The sequence below is a fragment of the Triticum dicoccoides genome, chromosome 1B (genome assembly GCF_002162155.2).
Source record: "Triticum dicoccoides isolate Atlit2015 ecotype Zavitan chromosome 1B, WEW_v2.0, whole genome shotgun sequence".
NCBI lineage: Eukaryota > Viridiplantae > Streptophyta > Magnoliopsida > Poales > Poaceae > Triticum > Triticum dicoccoides.
This window is the reverse complement of record NC_041381.1, coordinates 301,199,995-301,207,605: the sequence shown is the minus strand read 5'-3', so window position 1 is coordinate 301,207,605 and position 7,611 is coordinate 301,199,995. Positions and strand designations below refer to the sequence as shown.

General features: G+C 43.2%; 1 long non-coding RNA gene across 1 annotated transcript; it reads right to left on the bottom strand.

The window, feature by feature from the left end:
• Positions 1-4,114: 4,114 nt before the first annotated feature.
• Positions 4,115-5,520, bottom strand: LOC119332053. The gene is made up of 2 exons (XR_005160791.1): positions 4,780-5,520; positions 4,115-4,675 (listed from the first exon to the last, which is right to left on the bottom strand). It is a non-coding gene; the product is annotated as an uncharacterized LOC119332053 (long non-coding RNA).
• Between the last annotated feature and the right edge of the window lie 2,091 nt (positions 5,521-7,611).

Genomic DNA, 7,611 nt, shown 5'->3' with positions numbered 1-7,611 from the left:
GGATTATATTTAAACCACTTCTCCTTAGGGAGGTCAACATGAGTAGCAAATGATTCACAGAAAGAAGCTACTATCTCAGATTCAAGTCCATATTTAGTGCTAAATTCACGAAATGCATTGGTATCCATAAAAGATTTAACACAGTCAAACTTAGGTGTCATACCTGACTCTTTACCTTCGTCGAGATCCCAATCTTCAGAGTTGCGTTTAATTCTTTCCAATATATCCCATTTGAATTCAATAGTCTTCATCATGAAAGAACCAGCACAAGAAGTATCGAGCATGGAGCGATTGTTGAGAGAAAGTCGAGCATAAAAATTTTGAATAATCATTTCTCTTGAGAGCTCATGATTGGGGCATGAATATAACATTGACTTAAGCCTCCCCCAAGCTTGAGCGATGCTTTATCCTTCGCGAGGCCAAAAATTATATATATAATTACGATCACGATGAACAAGATGCATAGGATAAAACTTCTGGTGAAATTCCAGTTTCAGTCGGTTGTAGTTCCATGATCCCATATCATCACATAGCTAATACCATGTCAATGCCTCTCCCTTCAAAGATAAAGGGAAGACCTTCTTCTTGATAACATCATCGGGCATACCTGCAAGCTTAAATAATCCACAAACTTCATCCACATAGATTACGTGTAAATTGGGATGCAATGTTCCTTCTCCTGTAAAGGGATTAGCTAGCAGTTTATCTACCATACCCGAAGGAATTTCAAAGTAAACATTTTCAGTAGGTTCAGTAGGTTGAGGAGCAACTCTTTGCTCTACTGGTCGGGGTGAAGATACCCCGAACAAGCCCCTCAAAGGATTATGTTCCATAGTAACAAGTGACAATAAATTTCAGCACACTATATAAATTTTTGCTTACCGAGTTCCACTTACCAAAGGCGCTTCACTCCCCGGCAACGGTGCCAGAAAAGAGTCTTGATGACCCACAAGTGTAGGGGGTCTATCGTAGTCCTTCCGATAAGTAAGAGTGTCGAACCCAACGAGGAGCAGAAGGAAATGACAAGCGGTTTTCAGTAAGGTATACTCTGCAAGCACTGAAATTATCGGTAACAGATAGTTTTGTGATAAGGTAATTCGTAACGGGTAACGAGCAATGAAAGTAAATAAAGTGCAGCAAGATGGCCCAATCCTTTTTGTAGCAAAGGACAAGCCTGGACAAGTTCTAATATAGAGAAAAAGCGCTCCCGAGGACACATGGGAGTTATCGTCAAGCTAGTTTTCATCACGCTCATATGATTCGCGTTTGTTACTTTGATAATTTGATATGTGGGTGGACCGGTGCTTGGGTACTGCCCTTTCTTGGACAAGCATTCCACTTATGATTAACCCCTATTGCAAGCATCCGCAACTACAAAAGAAGTATTAAGGTAAACCTAACCATAGCATGAAACATATGGATCCAAATCAGCCCCTTACGAAGCAACGCATAAACTAGGGTTTGAGCTTCTGTCACTCTAGCAACCCATCATCTACTTATTACTTCCCAATGCCTTCCTCTAGGCCCAAATAATGGTGAAGTGCCATGTAGTCGACGTTCACATAACACCACTAGAGGAGAGACAACATACATCTCATCAAAATATCGAACGAATACCAAACTCACATGACTACTAATAGCAAGACTTCTCCCATGTCCTCGGGAACAAACGTAACTACTCACAAAGCATATTCATGTTCATAATCAGAGGGGTATTAATATGCATTAAGGATTTGAACATATGATCTTCCACCGAATAAACCAACTACCATCAACTACATGAGTAATCAACACTACTAGCAACCCACAGGTACCAATCTGAGGTTTTCGGACAAAGATTGGATACAAGAGATGAACTAGGGTTTGAGAGGAGATGGTGCTGGTGAAGATTTTGATGGAGATTGACCCCCTCCCGATGAGAGGATCGATGGTGATGATTTCCCCCTCCCGGAGGGAAGTTTCCCCGGCATAACAGCTCCGCCGGAGCCCTAGATTGGTTCCGCCAAGGTTTCGCCTCGTGGCGGCGGAGTTTCGTCCCGAAAGCTTGCTTATGATTTTTTCCAGGGTAAAAGACTTCATATAGCAGAAGATGGCCACCGGAGAGCTGCCAGGGGGCCCACGAGGCAAGGGGGCACGCCCAGGGGGTAGGGCGCGCCCCCACCCTCGTGGACGGTGGGTAGACCCCCTCTCATATTTCTTCTGCTCGGTATTTTTTATTAATTCCAAAAATGACTTTCGTGGAGTTTCAGGACTTTTGGAGTTGTGCAGAATAGGTCTCTAATATTTGCTCCTTTTCCAGCCCAGAATCCCAGCTGCGGCATTCTCCCTCTTCATGTAAACCTTGTAAAATAAGAGAGAATAGGCATAAGTATTGTGTCATAACATGTAATAACAGCCCATAATGCAATAAATATCGATATAAAAGCATGATGCAAAATGGACATATCAACGTCCACCCTCGAAGAGGAGAAGCAAAGATGGTGGTGGTGGTGATGGTCATGTGTGTGCACGTGTTCATTCTGCCTGGGAGGGGCAGTTGCGTGTCTACCACTCGGCATGCAACTACAAATGATGCCCCGACAGCAACTCAGTGGTGTTGTTTCGGCGGGGACAATTGCATGCCTACCACTGGGCCTACAACTACAAGTGTCGCACCCGACTGCAACTGCATGTCTTCAACACGACTGCAACTCTGTGGTGTTTTATCGGGGAGGGAGAAGTTGCATGTCTGACACTTGGCATGCAACTACATGTGTCAACCATGATTTCAACTACATGTGTTCCGCATGTCTACAACTGCAAGTGTCGCCCATAATGCAACTGCATGTCTTCAACATGATTGCAATTCTATGGTGTTTTGTCGGGGTTGGGCAGTTGCATATCTGCCACTAGGCATGTAACTGCAAGTGTTGCCCCTCGACTACAACTGCATGTCTTCAGCGTGACTACAACTCTGGGGTGTTTTATCCTAGAGGTGGCATTTGCATGTGTGCCACTTCATGTGGCGCCCCTTACTACAACTACATGTCTTCGATGCATCTGCGACTGCAAGTATGGCCAGGACTACAACTGCATTCTCTTGAACGTGATTACAACTCTATGGTGTTTTGTCGAGGGAGGGGAAGTTGCATACCTACCACTAGACATGCAACCGCAAGTGTTGCCCTTGGACTACAGCTGCATGTCTTCAACGTGACTACAACTCCGTGGTGTTTTATCGGGGAAGGGGCATTTGCACGCCTCCCACTACATGTGTCGCCCCCGAGTGTAACTACATGTCTTGAACGCGTCTGCAAGTGTCGCCCTGGACTGCAACTGCATGTTTTTCAACATGATTGCAACTTTGTGGTGTTTTTGTCAGGAGTGAGACAATTGTATAGCTGCTACTAGGCATGCAACTACATGTTTTCAACACGACTACAACTCTCTCTGGTGTTTTGTTAGGGGAGGGGACATTTGCATGTCTACCACTAAGCATATTACTACAAGTGTCGCTCCTAGCTGCAACTCCGTGGTGTTTTGTTGGGAGATGGGCAGTTGCATGCGTGCCACTGGACATGTCACTGCAAGTGTCACTTCGGACTACAACTGTATGTCACCATGATGCCAGCTGAATAACACTTATTTTTAAGTCTCAATCGACTGAGTCACCTTTACTTCTTTTCTATATTTAATGTTTTTATTTTTACTTTTTGTGTTTTGTTTTTCTTTGAAAGAGACGTTTGGATTTTTTTAAACATGCCAGACCAGCCTAGTTGCATGTCTGCATCGCATGTAAAACGACATACGATGAGCTCTCTTTTTTCTATTAGTACCATTTGTCAATTTGTGGATGATAGCGAAATTACAAGCAGACGAGTAAAACAATCCCAGACTCAACACAGTCCAATAAAGATAATGCAAGCTAAAAACCTGCGTTAATTAACTTTGAACATTTTTCTAATGGTATGTTTAAATAATACTGTACATTTTCTAATGGCATGTTAGATTTTTTAAAATACATGTTGAAAATGCATGAACACATTTTATAAAAAACAATATTGACTAATGCTTACATTTTTTCGATACAAAATATGTAAAATGTAAATAAAAATGAAAATGAAAACCGAAAACAAGATAGAAACCGCATGTTAAGAAATTTGTAGGAACAACAGCAAATATAGTTGGCCGGTGCACCATGCAGCTAATATACTCGAACAATAGCTAATGACATAATCAACGAGCAGCACCACTTGTTACAATTAATTATGTGGATAATCTCCACGTTGTAATTGGGAGGCAGTTAGCCATATGCTAACCGTCGCATCTTTCTCTCCCTTCTCTTCCAAACGCCGCGTCCGGTGGATGCGTCCCCTCAAGGGATATATAATGTAAATCATCATCAATGAAGAGGACAGTTGAATCATTTGTTGCCTCTCTCGCTCGTCTCTTTTCCAACACGTTATCAGCACGCTCCCAGCGGAGCAATTCCATCGGCGCGATGGTTCCTGGCTACTGCATCGCCCGCGAGTTTGACGGCTGCAGCCCTTGGTTCGCCGTGGTGGCGCCCGCTACCACAGTGGCTCTCGGACCGGCGGAAGCGCTTCCAAGCGGCAGCCTCGCGCCGTACATGGCCACGACCTGTTCACGGCACACCGGTGAGGCTCTTCCGCGGCAAGCCATGCCCGGCGAGTCTCTCAATCAGGGAAGGTAACAGAAAAGAAGATCAGGGAAGAGCAAGTGAAAACAGAGGAGTGCCCATCGATTGAGAGATGCAAACAAAGAAGAAAAAAAAGGTACCATGGCATGCGTTCACTTCCTCTTGCACCGGATCGAGCGGCAACTGCTGCTGTTTTTTGTCAACATCCCTAGCGGTGCCCCAACCATGCGCCTTGGCTGCTCCTCCACGGGACTGAACGGCCATTGCGCCACAGGACGCGGCCACCGCGCTGCGTCCGCCCGCGCCGTTGGATGCGGCCACCTCTTCGCGCTCGCCCGTGTGGAGCGCCCGCGCCCGTCCGCGCGGCGTCGCGCCTACTCCGAGGACGAGCGGGGCGGGAGATCCTCTTGCCGCCGGTGGTGCGCCGACCGGCCGTGGGCGTCTTCGCCTATGCCCAATCGAGCCGGCACGCCCTCCCCGGAGTCCTCTGGCGCAGCCTTCTCCGGCCTCCAACGCGAGGCTCGGCGGCGCTCCGGCCGGATCTTGGTCTCTCCACGAGTTGCCGGAGAAACGGCCGACAGGCCATGGCAGTCAGCCGCCCGCGTCGGTCGTGAGGATTGGGGATGGATGCTGGCTGGGGATCGCAATCCATGGCCGCTTGCTCCTTATCCAATTGGCTGACTAGGCCGGCCCTAGGCTGGCTTCCCAGCGTGGCCCATTTGCATAAGATTGGGCCACCTTCAGCCCTTTTTCTGTTGAGTTTTAATATTTCAGAAAATATGTGGTCATTATGTGGCATGTTCAATATGTTTGCTTTTTAGCAATCTCTATAACATGTCTTATTTCTATAATGACATTGTTTTTCGCGATTGAGATTAAATTTTCTCGCACAACAATATTGATTTGCGATTGAGAAATATATAATTTTTTTTTCTCGCAAAACAATCTCATTGCGATTGAGATCAATTTTCTATCGCAAAATATTAATTCACTTCGTTGAATTATCTTGCAATTTGATACAAGATCTCATTTAATTTGAGATCTATACAATTCAAGTTTTTCACTTGAGGATCAAGTTTGCAACACCATTATTATTCATTACATTAGTAATGTACATCTGTAGAGTACCTTGTATTCCAGAATAAACTATGATGTTATATATCTCCATGTTATTCTACATGTTGAGATTAATTACATCTACTATTTGCAATTGAGATTTTCAATTTCTTGCGAATAAAAATCAATTCATCTTTATTGAGTCTTTTGACTTAATACGAGGAAGAATTGATATGCAAAACTCAAAGTGATTTTCATCAAATTGATGTATTGAGATCACAAGGTAGTGTGTAGATCTACTGCTTTGCAGATTATCACCACTACTGTTAAAGCCTATATTTTGTCATTTTGACATTATAATTGCTTTACAAAGTGCTCTCCTACACATTTTAGTAAGTCATGGCATAAGGCATTACGAGTGCGTATCTACTGATTCCATCAGATTATACTCTCTAGTGCTGTGAGATCTACTCCATTTTGGAGATTATCTTCAAGATGTCATATTTAGCTATTTGAGATTCACACTAATGGTTTCAAGATAACTTCTTGAAATACCCATTGATTTTGCTAAGTTCATTACAACATCAACCATGATGGTCTTTAATTTACTGGTTGTAAATTAATTATCTCTGGTTTACCCATAGAGGTAACATATGGCTATAGAGTTTGAGGCATTCGCTCTCAATGGCCACCACTGCCCTATATGGGCCATGGACATCATGACCGCTCTTGTGTCTCGTGGGATAATATGTGCAATCCTGGATTCACCTCTGGTCAGGATGACACAGCTAATAGAAAAATGGTGTCTTATAATCATAAGGCATTAGACCAGATCACAGCATCTGGTTATTCTGTATCAGCAATTCCTGGGATACAATGAACCTCAAGGGCAAAGGTTTGAATTTTACTTCAACCTTCAATCCGACATCACTAGCTATGACGGGGCCCTATAGGCACGGAGAATGTGATGGTTGAATATGCTTCAACCGACATGTTTGGAGATAATGAATAGTCTTCCAATCTCCTGAGTGGTCAATATAATTAATGTCTATTTATGATGTTGTAACAACAACATAAGTATTGTTGTCATCATATATTGTATATCACAATATATTGTATCAGCACTTTGATACAAATTCATTTGTATGTATTCTATATATATCCGATAGTGATTTTCTTGAGAATCTTAATGTCTATATATAGATTTCTACGGGAGTCAATCCGATGAAAAATAATATGTGCCTTGTGGGCATATGCACCACAAACTCTATACTCGGGGAAGTCCAATGTTTCCACTCTCATTGAGAGAAAGGAGATATTTTAAAATCGCTAGATGCGATGAGGTATTTGTTGGCTCAACTCGAGTCATATTTACTATCCATGTGGGTACTCGAGTAACGTTAGGATGCTTCATTGCTTCCCAAGTTTAACTCGTACCCTACTAAGCTATAGAGATATTCGTCAACATGGTTTTCATAGCGAAACTTATGCTGACAAGAAAGAGAAATACATTCTCTTTACCATATGCAACGGATATGGCAAGCACATTTTCTATGTATCATCTGGATTGTATTACACATACTACAAAACCCTTAGGACATGTTGCGCCCAAGATAGTTTTCCAAAATGTCTTGTACATGAAAAACTAGGCATACTCACCTTGGTCATCGAGACATTGGGTTGAAACCGAAACTATCAGCAATTCCAATAGTTTATGATTATTATGATGCTAAATTCTAACATCATTTGGATTTTATGTGCACTACAAGTGACACAGGAAAGCTAATTTTAAGGCTCGCACACCTTAAAGTCTACGCTGAACCACTCAGACTCCTTGAATGCATCAAGTTGAGGTAAGAGGCTCTTCCCATCCATTGACTAGACTGTTCAGGTATTCCATGGTTCTAAAAGACATA